The 18,409-nt window shown below is 38.4% G+C and overlaps 1 protein-coding gene across 1 annotated transcript in view; it reads left to right on the top strand.

The window, feature by feature from the left end:
• Positions 1-398: 398 nt before the first annotated feature.
• LOC122801535 (interleukin-1 receptor type 2-like) overlaps positions 399-18,409 on the top strand; it is a 311,639-nt gene continuing 293,628 nt past the window's right edge. The window contains exon 1 of the mRNA XM_044070956.1: positions 399-461. The gene's annotated coding sequence lies outside the window, so the exon portion shown is untranslated. The remainder of the gene's footprint in view (positions 462-18,409) is intronic.

The following is an 18,409-nucleotide window of genomic DNA, read 5'->3' as shown; positions in this document are numbered from 1 at the left end:
GTCAACAAATGTCAAATAAATAAATAAAATAAATAATTGCATCACCACTTATCTATGCTGAAGTGTATTTTACATATATATATCTTCTTTCCATGAGTTATAATAACTGCACAGGTTTATACAAACTGCAGTTCAACTACTCAATTACACATGAGAGTCATTGATAAAAAAATGACAATAAATGTTACTTAACTGAGAAAATAATTCACATCAAGGATTATTATTTCCAAGTATATTATTTTTATGTGATTAGCAAAAAATGTTTTTCCATGACTTAATTAAGATACGACAAAAGTGAAATGTTATTAACAAAAGTATGATTGGGTAACAAACAGGAATTTCCACAGTCCTTTGAGTTGCATATAAATATCTTGGCCTCATCCCTTACAGAATGCTTCCTTTAAATGGCACGTTAGCAAAAGGAGAACCTGTCCAAAACTGTCAGCAGTAAGAAGCTAAGGGTAAGTGAAAAGCCTTGTTTACCTTAAAGAAGAACACTGATAATGATTTCGTATTAGTCTGATCTTAATTACAACCTGTCTCTACCTACAGCAGAATTCAGTGAAAAAAGAATTCATTTTTGGGCAGATTTAGTATAAATATTTTTCTCTCCAAACAGTATGAACAAGATACTAATTTTGAATGAAATGATGCAGCAATGGCAAAATGATGACAAGCTGTAGAATTTCTTATAATAAAAATCTGATTTTTTTGAGTATTGCTTAAAACAAGGTATAGAGTAAATATTAGTGCAAACCTTTAATAGTATGTATTTGTTATTGTACTGGAAACTTTATAAACTGTCAGCACATAAGTTATAGATTTACTCATAATGTGAGAAGGCAGGAGATTGACACAATCGGTACTGAAGGGGTTACGTAATTTCACAGGGTACTGACATCCTATGAGTCAGTGAGAGCTGCAAGTGACAGCTACTTAATCAGCTAAAGTGTACATTGTTATTTTGTAAGAAATTGCATACATTGTCCTAAATGTGTATGTGAATGAAAACCATCTAATCCAGATGTTATTCATCCAGCTCTTGGTGTATCTCATTAGCAGTTCCAGGAAAACTTCTTTTTTTACAAAAAAGGATACAATCAGCTTTCATTATGAAGTAGAACAACTGGAAGTAAATCTATACAAAAGTCTATGACAAAAGCACTTTAAATAGAGATGGAAGTAAGCTTTAGGAGTGAAACATAGTTTATAATATAGAAACAATCTAATTTTTGACTGGATGAAAAGCAGATAACAAACAATAATGAATGAATGAATGAATGGCAGAAGACCCATCAGACTTTCCTGTTAATATGAGGTCAGGTAGTTTTTCTTCTTTTTTGTAAAACATCTAGAGTTTAATAATATATGCAACAATGAGCTCAGAGAAAACTAAGTTGTGAAAGAAAAATACCCAAATAATGGATTCAGCAAATACATTCTGTTTAATTGTCCATGAAATAATTCATGATTAAGACAATGAGTGTTATTGTTATAATCCACCTGTTTTGGTTCATCCCATTGCTAAAAGCTTTAGTCTGTCAAGTGTTAAAGCTGAGGCAGCAGCACCCAGAGGTCATCACATTGCAGAGTCAGGACGTTTTCATTGCCCTGCTCTGTAGTTTCCCTTTCCTTCTCCATCCCTAGTACCCAGTATGTTAAGACATCAGGTCAAGACGTGCATGGATGCTGCCATGTACCTGTGTCACTGAGGATGTGCACCTATGCTCTGCCTCTGCAATGTGTTCTCACAGAATCACACAATGTCCCCAGCCTCCTGTTTTGGGCCATCAAGCATCACAAGCCTAACCACTGAGAGAGAGGAAAGAGGGACAGAATCCACTTGCACCTTCTCTCCAGCTGGTTATCAGGCATTTAGGCTGCTTGCTGACTCGTATTTTGATTCTTTTGTGTCCCAGTTTGTGATGCTTAAATAAACTATTTAATGCACAGTGCTCAGAATGAAGATGATAATTATTTCTCTCCTTGTCTGTATAGTAAATGACAGTGTTAATAACTGTCTTAATGATAACAAGCATTTGGGACAGAATTTATGAGGAAAGAAATAAGACATGACCTGAGGGACAACCGCACAACTCACCTGTGTGTATGACTCAGTAGAAAAGGACAGGTGAGCGAGAAGGGCTGTATACTGTCATCTTACATAAAAACATAAGCTAAGAACAATGCTAGACAAGCAATAAAACAGGACACATTTAAAAGTTAGTGCCATAGTGATCATCACTTGGTGTTGTATAACAGGCTAGCAATCATCAGTGTACTAATACTTGTCACCAGTAATGCTGGCTTCCTTCCGAGAGCTGTAAATATGCTGATTTCTCTCATCCAGGGAAATGTTTTTACATTAAAGTGTGTGAAGCTAAGTGGAGAAGTCATGATAATGTACTGCTTTCTGAAATTATACTGTGTGGATATGATAAACAAGGTTCTGTTTAGTAGGTGCACAAGTCCAGGATCAGCATTAGGAAAAGGGAGAGTTAGTGAAACGTTGTCTGTGTTTTGTTAGACCATGCCATACATCTGTAGATTGAATGCAATAATGTATACAAATATTTAATTCTGAAACACAAATTTGCTATGAATTTATTTTTTTTTTATGACATTATATACAGCTTTTTACACATTGAGCTTCAGAAGCTCATATAAAGCCTTTGAGTTTTGTGTGCATGTGCATGTGCACGTGTTTGCATGCATGCATGTATGCAAACATATGTTTGCATGTGTGTGTGTGTGTGTGTGTGTGTGTGTGTGTGTGTGTGTGTGTGTGTGTGTGTGTGTGTGTGTGTATGTTTTATTGGCTACACAGATAGCGACTGTATTCCATGGGTATTTAAATCTGAAGTTTTTTGTCCATCTGTTTTTGCATTAATAAATGTATTGTACCAAGAAGACCAGAACAAATTTATTAAATCAGGAAGATAACAGCCTGATTTTTCAAAGACATCCCTTCATCCCAGATATTGGTGAAAGGGGTTTTATTAAAATTGTGCCAGCCAACTGTCACTCCTTCTCACAGAACCTTAGAAAAATAAAAGATTACGCTGAACTCTGACAAAAGCTTACTACATAACATAAAGAATTTACTTCTAAACTTGTTTCATGGGCAAAACATGGATACACTTTCTTCAGCCCATATATTACTGCAGTAAACATAAAAGTACACAACTAAAGTAATGCTTTAGATGAACTGTGTTTAATCAGATGTGCATATATGTAAATATATTTCAGGCCTTTGTATCTTCCAAATCTTGTAGACAATCCCTGTGAATAGGCAGTTATGAAACTGATAATGAAGAAAGGAACAACTTTACAAACAAAATAGCCAGTTAACGTATCTTTTCCTGCAGCAAAATTCTCTCTCAATTTAATCAAGATCTCTTCAACATCTCTTTCACTAACCACAGGGCAGGGCATACTATTAAGTATAAATGTTGGACAACTCATCAGCCAGTCAGGTTGAGAGTTGCCTAAAAATGTCTCTGAAAATATATTATTGGAATGTCATCAATAAACTTATCATCGCCTTGTAAAGAACTTTTATTACTTGACCCTTTTACCATACCTGTACCATGTTTGCAAAAGTATTTTTGGTTGATAGTGGTGCAGATCACTAAGCTGTGTTTCTTTGTGACTCGTGATGAAATATAACTCTTCTTTTAGCACTCTGTTAAGAATAACTGATACCTAACTAATGAAACTTTTTTGCTGCATAACATTTCAATTGTTTGGTTCCACCAGAGTGAAATAATCAATTTTTTTTTTTTTAATTTTAAATGGCTTTATTAACATTTGACAATAAGAGCTTAACTTCAACAATTCAAGGCTTTAAATACAAAAATCAACAAACTTATTAACTAAAGGGCACAAGACCTCAGAGTTGAAGTACTATTCTGTTACAATTAATATATAGTTTAGAGAGCTTGGATTTATTCACTATATTCCTTCCCTAGTGAAAGAGCCTCAGAAGCACACTTCAGCCCAGTTGTTGATTATATATGCAGAAGATAAGATAAATAGACCTATAAAGATAAACTCATACTAGTACCTTTGAAACCTTAGTTAGGATAAAACAGGTCAAGCAACAATGAAAAAAAGGTAACTAAATAAGCTTACAAAAATAAAGTATCATGCTGAGAACCACTGATTCCTGTAGTTAATGTAGTTACTCTTTTCATGTGCCTATGCAAAGATGCATGTTTGCATCCTTGTGGACTTGTTTGGCTTCATACTTGCTCCTGGTTTCTGCTCTAGACAATAGTTAAACAGTACTGTGTCAAAGATGAATACGGAGATAAACACAAGGTAAATAGCCTAAAACACATATCATATCCGCAAATTAAAATAAAAGAAAATTTTAGGCTGACCAAAAACGCATCTCCCTGGTGTCTCAGCATTCATCTGCTTGACAAACATGCATTGCCTAGCTAACAGAGGTCAGATTAATACTGCAATATACTGTGTTTCTTATTAGTTATACAAATATTAACTGGAAGAAGCAGATTAGACAAATGTAACCTTTTAAAAAAGTTTTCTATAGAAAGGTTATAAAAGAGCATGTTCAGAGAGAAATATGCTAAGCTGCAATGTTTTTCCAGTGCACTGTGGAGCAGTTTATACCATAGCAGTAGGGAGAAACAAAGCATCTGATCTTCACTCAATGTATTACTAAATAATTTGTTATACTCATTCGATGTGCTTATCTCTTTCTACTTTGATATATTATAATCAGCATGTCATGACCTTACTTTTGGTTCTAAAACTTGTTAGCTTTTGGTAAGATTCTTGTTTACTCACTTTATCCATTTCCATGTCTTGCCCCATGATTCGGGCCTAGTTTGTTTCCTCTCCATTTGCAGGCCCTCTTACATTTTCCACAAGCTGTAGTCTCCTTCAGCATGATCAGGTGCTCAGTGAGCTCTCTGCTGAAATGGTGGCACTTGAACTCTGAGTGCCAACAGACTGGAAAAAACGATTGCAAATTGAGGAGAAGAGCAAATCTCGACCATCCCTCTTCTCCTTTAAACTTCTTTTTTGCAGGGGTGCATGCTCCCCTGCACCCCCCATGTGGAGGGCAAATCTCTCACACTGCCCAAACTTATCATAATAAGTCCAAGATCACCATAACTCAGAGAAGAGGAAATATTTCAGGAAATGGTCATCTCAGAATTGGTATAAGTAAGCCAAGTTTTAGGCCATTCTGTCTCTGTTTCGGGATTCGCAGTAACGGGTTACAACATTTCAATTGCTTCCCAGTCAGGAGTGTATTCATTCTGTGTGGAATATGGAAGGAGATGATTAATGCGCTTGATACTGTTTTGTTTGCAGTCTTAATCTTTCTAGCCTGGTCTAGGCTAAATATGAAGGGCATCAAGGAACAGGAATAGCAGGCCTTCTCTGAAAAATCATTTTTCTGATTGTGGCAGTGCACCATGGACATTGCAGAGTTTTCTGCCTCCTTTCCTGGAGGTAGAAAGCATTCTGTGTGATACAGCATCTTCATTTCCAGTTAGGGCTCACACAGGTAAGGCTTGGTTCAAAACTATAAGTTTACACCCCAAACAGTCTGATTCACTGTAACATCCTTCAGTCACATTGTTCTGCAAGTGTCCATAACACTTTGAACTCTTCTGTCCAGACAGACAATTTGAAATCTGACTGAGACACTCATGAGCATGGAAGAATAAAGCATCTAGGCAAAAGCACTCCACACGTCTTATGACTGTAATGAAATACCAACCAGTACAATTTGCTCCATATTGTGAATTCATTTAGAGAATTAAGTAGCCAAGCGTCTTCTGGATCTAGTGGTGGCAGCAGGGAAGGAGAACACTGAAAACAAAAATAATCTTGTCTTCAGTAAGCTGAGCAGTCTGATGCCAGATTGAGGGAACTGTGTACACATGATGACAGTTGTCTCAGAGTAAAAGGGAGCGGTAGTTAAGATGAAAACTGAAGTACAGACCATAAAGCAAGGTGTAGGAGGAAGATGGGGGATATACAGATACTGGGGGCAGGAATGAAGGAGCTCTATGAATGGGCAGAACAGTCAGAAAGCAGCTCAAGGTATAACCACGTGCCTACCCAAAAGTATAGGGTCCTGGACTTTGTGAAGCAGATACAGCTTAAACTAAATAATCTTCTACAGAAACCAGAGGGGGGTGAGTGTTGATCTGGAGCATGTTCATAGGGTTGAAAGAGGATACCACCTTTAAGCTGAAGTTCATATTTATTACAGTGCTTTGATCAGTGATCAGTTCACAACATCCTTACGGCCAAGCAAAACTACAGCTTACCACCATGTAAATAATTAAAAAATAATATATAAAAAAATAAACATAATCTATAGTTATATGAACATGACCAAACTCAAATTAAAATTGGATACAACTGTTATTAAAACTCATGAATATTCAAAGCAAGAATAAATTAAATAACACATACTCAGTCACTAGAAAACATCAAAATAAGCAATTTGAATTCATAAATGAAACTGGCAACATATTAACCTTAATGTTCGAGAGTAAAATTTCTAACCATGCTAATATCTATATGTGTAGGTAGCTATTCCTGCACCTGGTGTCACCCTCTGAAATGCTTTCCCCCTCATCTTTACATTGAAGTGCAAGTAAAAAATATATATATATATATATAGCAAGCTGTTGCTATAGTTTATGCCACACATGGAATGTTAGGGTGCTTCATTTCTGAATACAAATGCAGTACCGATATTCATTGCCAGTAATGCACTAAAGACTGAGCAGGATCTGTCAGTCACACCCCCCTAACAATTTGTGCCTGGGGTAGCTGCCCTTTCTGTCCATCCTGGCTACTCCCCTGGTAATATCATTAATAATGCCATGGTGTGTTCAGAACTGAAACCATAATAAAAAAATATGCTGGGAGTCATATACAATGTGTCCAGTTGTGCAGGGGTGACGCAAAGTCTGGAAAACATGCCAGAGCACTGTCCGAGTCACAATAGGACCTATAGGCAGTTTGGTAATAACATTTATTTTATTTATTTATTTATTTGCAGTTTGATTACTGGGGAAGTCCACTGGGCCAAACTGACCCATTTTTAGTGGAGGCCCGGGGAGAAAAGCTCCAAGATGCATTATACAATTTAGATACAACTGATAGTTAATATTAAAGATAATATTATGTAGAATAGTTACTCATAAATGCATTCAATATCATGCATAGTTAACAATTTCATTAAGCTTGAAGGTAGGGATCATACAGTTTAATTTGAGGAAAACAGATATGTGTTAGGTGTGGAAACAGTTTACATACAAACCTTTTAAGAAAATGTAAATATGCTTTACATACACACATCAACAGTAGAATGCTATTTACAATATTTACAAGGTTAGACTGTGTGAGGGTAGCTGTAGGAGTTGTTGAGAGCTTAGAGAGAAGCTATAGAAATTGATGAGAGCTTAGATAGGATCATAGGAAGATAACTATGAGAGTTGTAGAGCTTGGGAACCAAAGAGAGAATCCCCTTTGATTAGGTTGGGTGAAGGCAGGTACATGTCCATTTAGTGGACAGGTGTTTGAATAGTTGGGTTTTGAATTTTTCTGAGTTTGGTATGGTTCTTAGTGTGGAGAGAAGGGAATTCCATTTTTTGCCTAGTGGGAAAAATAGGAGAAGTTGGCCAGCAGGAAGTTTAGGTTTATGGATAGTAATTAAGTTCTGGTTTTCGGATCTGATAGCTCTGTTGGGTGTATAAGGGGGATGGATGTTAGAGCGGGACATTTTGTTGGGTGAAATATGAGTCTATATGCAGTAGTGAGTTGGAGATAGTCTAGATAGTTTGGGAGTTCAAGCCAATTCAGGGATTGTAGGGTTGGGCAGTGATGGCTGCTATTTTTAGATTTAGAGGCAAATTTAGAGATTTTGTTGTAGCAGTTTTCTAGTTTAGAGGTGACAGAGGAGGAAAGGTTGGTTAGGACAGGGGCTTCATATAATAAGGAAGGAAGAAGTTAAGTCGAGGCCAGAGTTTGCCTGGTAGATTTGGAGAGAAAGCGATTATTCCTATACACCATACCTAGCTTTTGGTGGGTTTTCTTAATATTTTGTTGAATATGAATATCAAACTTGAGGTGTTCATCTACAGTAATGCCAAGTAGTTTGGCAGTGGGGACCACTTCTATAGGTGAGTTGGTTTGACTATAGACTTTGAAGTTGTTTTTATCATAGGAGAGGGTCTTTGTGGGAGGGAATAGTAGAATCTTTGATTTATTTGCATTGAGAGAGAGGTGGTTTTGGTGCATCCAGTTTTCAGTTGTTGAGAAGGCAGTTTGGGTTTTAGTCAGCAATTCAGAGAGGTTTGAGGCAGAGCAGACTAAGGTTGAATCATCTGCGTATTGAATGATTTTAGCATCAGGAATAGCAGTGTGAAAGTTATTGATGAAGATGTTAAAAAACATTGGCCCAAGGATGGATCCCTGTGGTACGCCAGTTGGGGTAGGTAGGAAGGAAGAGATGGAGTTCTTCCATTTGACTGCCTGTGACCCATCTGATAGATAGCTGGAGAACCCGGATAAGGCATTATGTGAGAGATTAAGGTTTGAGAGATGACAGAGAAGGTGCTTGTGGGAAAAAGTATCAAAGACTTTAGACCGAGTAAAACAGTAGAAACTAAGTGTCCTGAATCTCGGGCTTGATTGACAGTTTCTAGGAAAGAGATTAAAGCAGTCATTGTGCTATGGCCTAGATGGAAGCCATGCTGGGTAGGAGTGAGAAGATTGTTTTGGGTCAGGAAAGGCATAAGTTGGAGGTGGATGCATCTTTCAAGGATTTTGGAGATTGGTGCGAGCAAAGCAATGGGGTGAAAGTTTGAGATGCTGGTATTTTTGCCTCCTTTATAAAGAGGAAGAATATAAGCTGAGCGCCAGAGTTTGGGGACGTATGATTCTTTTATAGATTGGTTAATAATGATGCTGATTGGGAGAGCAATGCCATCAGCAGCACATTTTAGGAAGAAAGAGGGAATATTGTCGGGAGCGTTAGAGCAAGGTTTAAGTTTGGACAAAAGTTTTTTTATAAAGTTAGTGGAGATGGGTTTGAGTTCAAACATATGAGGTGAATTAGAAGGGGGAGAGTGTAGAGCAGTTGGGTTATTATTGGGAAATGTCTTGGTGAGGGTAGTAATAGTTTCTATGAAAAATGAGTTAAATTCAGAGTCTAGTTCAAGGTCAGGTTTACTTGGGTCAGGGCAGGGATTATTCTTGGAGCCTGGATTGAGGAGTGAGTTTTTTGAGTTCCAGAATTTTTGGGGGTTTTTATTGTTATTGGATGGAAGTTTGATATAGTAGGATTTTTTGCCTTTGGTGATTAGTCATTTTGCACAGTTGTGGAGCTGTTTATATTGGAGCAAGGTATTGGCCAGTTTATTGTTTTAGAAAAACTTCCATAGTTTGTCTCTGGGGTGCATAATCTGTTTTGTCTCTTTGGATAGCCAAGGAGCAGTTTTAGTTTTTATCCTTTTGTTTCTTAGTGGGAAGACAGAGTTGAAGTATTCTATAGCCTTGTCAAGAGGAAGGATGTTTAGAATTTGCCAGTTCATTTGATTGAAAGTATTTGAGAAAGTAGTTGGGTTGAAGCTACTAAGGTTACGAGTTTGAATGTATTGATGCTGGTGTGGGGAGGAACTAGTTGAGCAATGCATAAAGGCTGGGAGGTGGTCGCTAAACGTAGCAGGAATTGTGCCAGAATTGTTATTTTATTTTTATCTGAGACTAGGATCCAACCTATAGTGGATCTGGGAGGGTTTATTTTGTTAGGTCGAGTGATGGAGAGGACTATTTGAGTGAAGTTATAGAGGTTAATGGATAGGGAGGGAGAGGGGCAATTGATTTTATTCCGGTCAATATTCACATCACCAAAGATATAAGTTTCATAACTAATTTTAGCAGACGCCCATAGGAGAATATTTTCGAGTGCAGAGATATTGTTACCAGGTGAGATATATAGGGCAATGATACAGATATTTTTATGTTTATTTAGTTTTAGAATTCCAGCAGTTAGTTCAGTGTTCTGGAATTGAGGAATTGGAATTTGGTGGGGAATTAAGATAAGAAGGTTGGAGTAGACTAGGGCAGTGCCTCCATCTTTTTTATTTAGTCGGTCATTTCTGAGACAATGAAATCCTGGGGGCAGAATCTCAGAGCTGGAGATAAAGGGCTTGAGCCAGGTTTCGGAGATGGCTAAGATATCTGGTTGGTTATGGCTTAACCAAGCTTGAAATTGGTGTACTTTGTTGTTTAGACATTGTGCATTAATTGTAAAAATCTTTAGGGTGTTGAGATAGGAGGAAGAGGGTAAGGGATGAGTGTTGTTAATGAAGGATGTAGGACCAGGGTTAGGATGGCTATCACCAGCTTGGACTAGGTTGTTGAAGGAGATATCCTTTAGCCATACTGGTCTGAGAGTTGGGCTGAATGAGAGAAGAGGAGATAGAGTGGAAATGGGAGTAAGAGAGAGGGAGAAGGTGGGTTTGTATGGTAGTTGTCTTTGTAGGTGGTATTGGACAAGCATAGGTGGAATATGAGGTAGCATAGTATAAGAGACGTAGGAACATAAAAAGGAGGCTGGGGACTGGAGGGTGTGATAACTTAAGGAGAGCATGTTGTAGCAAAGAGAGAGGGGTATGAGTGGTTAGGAAAATAGACAAGGCTATGAAGAAGAAAGGGTTTAAAAAGTGATGGAGATATTCTAGAGATTTAAGGAAAGAGGAGGGGACTATAATTATTGGGTGGAGCACAGATTACAGAGTTTAAGAAGGATGGCTATAGGTGGGAGGAGTAATGAGGGGGGAGCTGGTATTGGGTAATTAGGCTGAGAGGGTGGGGTAAGATAGGAATAAAGCTAGGATTACTGGGGCTGGTGGGAATTGGGGTCAGGGTAGGGGAGTGGAGTGAGCCTGTAGGGTGAATGGAGTGGGAAAGAACACTCGAGGTGAGTATGGCAGAAAAAGTATCATCAAGGAGCTGTTTAAAGGCTGTAGTTGGAAGGTATGAGCTAAATATTTCCAGCCAGAAAATGAAGGCTGCCTTTACAGAGGGTGGTTTAGCAGGGGGGAGGAGAAGATATTTACAGTCTAAGGATATTAACTTACAACCGTTTGTGAAAAAATAAAACTTGTTGGGATTATAAAGAATATCTAGGATTTATATTGGTAGATGCTGCCACCTAATGGTAGAAGGAGATAGCAAACAGCAGGGATAGTTGGACCAGTCTAGGGTAGTGATAACAGCAGGAGTCGAGGGCAAACGGTCTGTGGTAGGCTGCTAGAACGCGCACAAGGGAGGGCAGACTAACTCTATAGATAGTACATCAAGTCTACATTTAATTAGTGTTAAGCAACATACATTTACACAATCTTGTTGGGGGGGTCTTTTCAGCAGTATTTTTCTAAGTACTAGGCAAGCTGGCCAATTCAGGGTGTCTTCAGGTGAAGGCCGAAGGTATTCCTTTTGCGTTAAAGCAGGGAGGGAGCACCCAGAATGGATTACTGTAGAGGAGTGGGAGACAACACTGAGTTAGTTAATATTGCAGATGTAGAGGGGAAAGGCAGCAGGTAAGGGATGTTTAGAGAATAAGGGAGGGTGTAACAAAGCACAGTAGTAGTGAGAGGCTATGGTTAGATGAGGCTGGAGCAAGTATGTAGAGGAAGATTAGGTTTAGGGGATTAACAATGGAAAGCAGCAGAAATTATGCTATGAACAATACAAACACAACTGCTTACCTGGAAGAGTACATGTATGCAGTCAATTTGTAAATGTGGATCCACAGCATAATCCTTTATTCACAAACATGTGAATCATGGACTACACTTTAGATTAGGGACAGGGATTTATGGGGCAAATCTTTAGGTACACCATAAAATACACTGCAGCCTGGTGCCTAAACTTCAAAAAATGGTGATGTGCTGCTCAGTGCAACATAGCTGAGCAACATCACCTCATCACATGTAATGACAATGGTTAAAACAGAGCTCATAATAAACAGATGCAAAGGCACATCCTGGAGAAGCTTAGTAGCTTACAACATATATGAGCACATGGCCACAGCCATATCCACCCCACCCCACCTCCACACAGTGACACAGCTAAGCTCCTGTGAATGTGAGTGCTTTGTCAACTCAGTCCCCTCATTATCATATATACTACCACCATGTCTTTTGAGGTCAGTAGCATGCAATGAGGGAAAATGTGTTATGGTTTGTGCCTTTGCCCTGATGTGGGGGACTGTGTACAGCAGCACTCTGCAATGTGTAACCTCTGTCTACCTAAATGTCTTTCTTCTGTGCCCTTGTGCTCTCCACAGGCCATTTCTCCCTCAGTAACACTCTGTGGAGTACAAAGCTGCACCTATAGTGTGATAAATATGCACACAACCTATGACCAAGTAAACATTTGCATCCCCCACTATATTAGTGTGTTTTGTGTGCTTGTGTGTGATTCATTGTATACTGCTTCACCATTACCATTACTGTAATCCAAGTTTAAGAATCACACCATGACTGTGTACTATACATAATGAACACAACTATTTTAAGTGATTGTGAACTGTGCTTATAAATATGGTGGTAAGCATTTCTGTATATGTGATGAATTATTATATTTAGGAAAACAGATTACTAGCTTTACACTTAGCAATATAATAAACAAATATAAAGACACATTCATGTCTGAGGATCAAGGCCTGAAGGTGGACAGATGCCCATAAAGCATCCTGAAAAATGCAGTCCTTGTAATATTTATAAGCAGCCATTACTAGCAGTTGATTTCAAATACAATATAAAGGTAGCATATCCAGACATGCATTTTTTGTCTGCAGGGAGAGAGATGGAACAACACTGATAAACAGATGTGTTAGAGACTATAGGATTGTGGACTTCATTAATTACATACTGACTGTGACACTGCCAGCCCAGCTATCTGGAATTTTGTAAATAATCATATGTCATTTGTGAATATTAATGTGATTCATATGCTTATCTTACAAATGTAAGAGAACTATATGTTATGTGTATATTAAACTACTGGTGCAGAAGGGTGTGTTGAACTGTATGTTATGTACTGAGCTTCAAGAAGGTAATCACAGTGTACCCTACTGGAAAAGAACAGAATGTTTTACGATTGTTTATTTCTCAGTTTCACTAAAGGAGACAGGATGTCTAGAGCTAGAAGTTTATTTCCATTGTCTTGAAACAGAAATATTTACTAGGTTTAAAATGATGTTTCTTTCTATTGTCTTGAAACAGAAATAATTACTAGGTATAAAATATAAAGTGTTTTTATTGCTCTGTGACTTCCTAGCAGCTGCACTTCTGAGAGATGCGTTTTTCTGACACAGAGATGTTGGTTTCTGTTAGCCTGGTAACTGAAGGCAGGTGACAAAGAGTGATGTCATCCAGCTGACCCAGCAGGAATGTTTTGATATTAATCTGGGAACTCTATCAGAGACTGTGCATTTTGTATTTGTCTTTGGACCCAAAAACATCCTCTCATCAGCACTTGCCTTACTAATAGCAAGTAACCAGGGTACAGTAATCTCTGTTAGATATAGATAGGGATATAGTAAAGATTAGTTTAAATGTTTTCTGCATTTATTTGAGACTGTCCTGCAATGTTATTTTAAAATATTTCCTGTGATTCTGAAGTCTGCAGTTACTGTGTTGATTGAATATTGCCTTGTTCTTTTATTATTTATTATTAAATATTTAAACCTTTTAATTGTGGCTGGTTTGTTTAGAGATATTTAAGCTCTTAGGGTACTTTCATATGTATTTGGTGACACTGTACAGGCCACTCTTAAATAGCCTTGCAAGTCTTGGTCACACTTACCATTTGGGTAATAGTAACATTACACAATACGATTTGGAACCCTTTGGTAAGGGCCTTAAAAGTAGCTGATAACTAAGGGTGGCTGGTGGCAGCTGGTACTACCTTATAGTCTGGGCAGAAGGGGGAATAGCTAGTAAACATGTGCCAGGCTTTCCCAGGTGTGTGTATGTATTTGTATAAAAATCAAATCTCAAAGTGTGTGTGTGTGTGTGTGTGTGTGTGTGTGTGTGTGTGTGTGTGTGTGTGTGTGTGTGTGTGTGTGTCAGCAACATGAGCAGGGACATGAAGCACTGGTTGGACAGAAAGGGTGCTGGAGGTTTTCACTTGACCACTCGGCTGAGATCTTAACCCTATAGCTGTGCCAGTGAGAAGTCTTATTGGGAATCTGGAGAAAGAGGCAGAAACCAGCCCCAGACTGACTATGATCTCTGTGTGCTATTAAGGGAAATTGTACTTTACTGTATGTGTACTTGTCATCCTCCCAATGTGTACATCCCTCACTGGTGCTAGTGGTGAGGATTGAGGCTCCTTGATTACTGGGCCAGTGCAGGGGCGTCATACTGACATTAACAGTACACTCAGAACAATCCACATATCATTGATTGGATGTCTTGTAGAAAAACACTACATCAGACTTTAAGTCACTCAGGACTAGGGCTCTGCTGAGAGCTAGACCATGGGAGCTGGCCCTGGAAAATGGGGGCTTCTATTGACTGTTATTCCATAGAAAAGCAGGAACAAAAGATGAGACAAGCTGCTATGTGTACCTATGATTACAGGCATTGTAGTGCTGTTTTGGGTATAGTTGGATTTATTGCAGCAAATAACAAGCAGTTGAAAAGGCAGAGGCTTATTCAAATGACATGACTAAGTGGTTTTCTTGAATCAGTGTGCTCCAACTAAAATACTGTTAAATATGCAGTTCAAAAAGTCTTAAGACCTGGACCACATGGACAGTTCAGGCATCTGATCTCACTCATTAGATAGCTGCATACAGTAATAATTCTTTTATTAGCAGCCTTTTCCTGATGACACGTGCGATGAAAGGTCATGTGACTCTCTCTCTCTCTCTCTCTCTCTCTCTCTATATATATTGTTTGTCTTTTCGGTTTTCCCGGCTAGGGGTCACCACAGCGGAACTCTGATCCACTAATGATTGGCAGTAGATTTTTTATGGTGCCGAGTTGCCAGCCCTATGCCCAACCTTCAGCGAAGGCACGCCCATTCACGCATGTCTTTTGGAGGCCACTCGACCATGGGGAGGACATGCAGACTCCACACAGAAGGCACTCCTATATATAAGTTGGTTTTAGTGAATGGTAGCCATTAGTCATTGGAGAGGTAGATGTTTTAATTGAGTTAATTAATGTTTATTAATTAGTATGTTGACTATAATTATGTATTTAAATGCGGGTAGAGCATTACAGGCTTGCCCATTTGTTTTGAGGGTGAAAGTGCTAAGGCACTGTATTAGCTGTTATTAATAAAATATGGAGCTTCTGTTTTTCTGCTTTTGTAGTGGTTTTAACTTATTTTTTTATTAAAGTCTAAATCAGTGTGGTAACAATGGAAAGCCCTGCCTCAAACTTCTTTGTCCAAGACACATGGTAAGTGTTTAGACCAAGGTCATGAATTCAAATTTCTTAAGAGCAGTAAACAAGGAACAGCAGTCCATTCAAACAGATGTTTTTTCTATATCCATACTGAAGCAGGGACAAATATTTTCTTTGTGATTTCTGGGTAAGTACAACCATTTTTTCCTCTATTCTTTTTTTTTTTTTTGGTTCTCGTTGAAGCTGTCTGCCATTCAATATGTCTTGGAGTCCTTCCTTAATCTTTTGCTCCAGTTTTCCCTGTTACCTGTCCAGTTTGCTCATCACGGATCAGAGTCCCACATTTTAGGAAAGGTGAATACAACCATGAAAGCATGCTAAAAGGTGATATCAGGGCATAGTGGTACAGTACCAGTTTTTGTAACTGCAGAAGCCCTTTTTTGTATGCCCCACCTATTTCTCAAGATATACTCACTGATTATTGAATATGCACATGCTGTTGGACTAATGTCCTTGTTCTCTATTAGAAGGAAACCCTTATCTTCCTCTTTAATGGCTTAGTTGGTAAAAAATGTCACTCTGCTCTCCCTCCTAGCTGATTTCATAGGGACTGGATTTACTAATGAATGCAGCCACCTTCCTGCAGTCATGACTGCATCTCTCTGTCTCTCTCTGTCTGCCATGGAGTCAGAAAGCAGGAATGTTTCTACTATTGTCTTGTATTCCCTAATGACACAGCAACCATTGTAACTACTGTCCTTTGAAATTCTTTGGGAGGGGGATAATATTCCAAAAGATCATTTCAAAATCTATGTCTACCAGAGGACTGGCTGCATCTAGCCTAATATGCCTTCATTAGCTTTTAGCACACAGAAGACTTAACATTAGACATTTTTGCCACCACTTCCTCAATAGTTTAAAGTGTTTCCTTTTATTCCATTGGTAAATCTCAAGGGTCTGCATATATCCTAAGTTTGGTTTGCTTCACTGTTGTCAACATACTATTATCTCATTCACTTTAACATGTTTAACAATTACATCCACAATCTCCATACTTTTCAGATCATGTTCAGATCTGCTTCTAATAGGTATTGCAACATTTCTTGGTGCCTGAATAATTGCCTAATGTGAAATCATGTTGTACTCTTCTGGCAGAAAAGCTAAAGTAAATAAATCATAATAATTCTGCAAAATATCACCCTTGTCTTTATTGTTCTGTTTTAGCTGTCAGTGAAGTGGTCATGATTGTATTCTTATTATAGTACTTGCTAACAACAGATATACCCTTAGCACTTCTAGAATAATATAGCAAATTGCCAAGATAAACATTTCTCTTGAAACTGTTAGTAACTCTCAAACCATTCATACAGTCTTTCCAGATGTTTTTTATGGTCAGCTGCGGTGGTGCTGCTGCGGTAGTGTTGTCGCCTCACAGTAAGATGTTGTTCTGTTCGATTCTCAGCTAAAGCGTCTTCTGTGTGGAGACATGCGTGAATGGGTCTACCTTCGTTGAAGGTTGTGCGTCAGGCCTGGCAAGTCGGTATGTAAAAGCTACTGCCAATCATTAGCGGACCGGAGTTCCGCTGTGGCGACCCCTAACTGGGAAAAGCCGAAAGATGCAACAACATTAGAGCCATTAAACTTACGGGAATATTCAGTTCAACTTTTTTCACATATCTGCTGTATATTCTGTCTGTGAAATATGAACCACTTAATCACAAGGATTCTCACAAGTATTATACCCCATTATTTTTGCATCTTTCCAAGAACGCTGGAATATTAACTTATATTTTGTGTAAATGTACTCAGACTCGAGCAGGACTTGTGCAGATAATATATTAGAAAAGAGTATGCAGGGTTGTATACAGTATTAGGCAGACTACAAGATGTAAACATAGCTTCTAATAATTTATTGCATTTTGCATCTGTATCAAATATAATATTTCTGCCTCTAATCTCTAGGTTTCCTGATCATATGTTATTATTTATTTTTATTTATTTGTTGTTTGAAATGCATTCACATTATGTTTTTCAGTTATGCCCATGAACATTTTCATTTTATTCTGATCTGGTGTTTCTCCAGCATATTAATCTTGTTGCACAGATTTATTTCAACTTTTACAAAGTTTGCAAAATGAGTACTACCTCAACACAATCTGCAAATACAATTAATTGCTTTATAATATGCTTTTTTTAGCCTGAAGTCATACTACTTACACAGACTGTGAGTTGTCTGATTACTCACCATTATCAGACATGCATGTGGTGGTACGGTGGTAGCATTGTTACCACACAGCAAGAGGTTTTCCCGTTCGATTCTCGGCTTGGCTTGGGAGTGCCTTCTGTGTGGAGTCTGCATGTCCTCTCCGCAGTTGGGTAGCATTCGAAAGACATGCGTGCATAAATGGGCGTGCCTTCGTTGAAGGTTGGGCATCGAGCTAGCACCTCGGCGTTTTGTAAAAATCTACTGCCAATCATTAGTGGACTGGAGTTCTGCTGTGGCGACCCCTTACCGGGAAAATGCCGAAAGACAAACAAACATCAGACATGCACCTAGTCATCAGCAGTATTCTTTTCATTTTTACTTTTTACTCAGTTTTTGCTTTATTTTCTCACCACTTTCACTCACAGACTTTATTTTACACACTTGCAGTACCTCAGTCAAATGTTCAAGCTGAGTACTTGAAAATTCAGTGGTACTACACACACAAGTGCCTGGCCTGATCCTCTTATCAACCTACCTCTTAGATCATTTTTGACACCTCATGCAACATTCTGTTCTAAGTGAATCATGTAAAACTCCAAACCTCACAGTCACTTAGGTAGGATGCCTGGAACCTTTGTATCATTATCGATGACTTGTATTTTCTTTCTCTTTGACACTAAATGTGCTAAATACTTCTACTATTTTCTCAGCTGTGCCATGAAGGAATATTGCACATGAGACCTTTTGTGGCTTATTTCCAATTCTGCTTGCA

Source organism: Protopterus annectens, chromosome 5.part0 (assembly GCF_019279795.1).
Source record: "Protopterus annectens isolate FY-2018-M chromosome 5.part0, PAN1.0, whole genome shotgun sequence".
In the NCBI taxonomy this organism is placed as follows: Eukaryota; Metazoa; Chordata; order Ceratodontiformes; family Protopteridae; genus Protopterus; species Protopterus annectens.
Note: the sequence above shows the minus strand (reverse complement) of the source record. Positions and strands in the feature narration are given on the sequence as shown.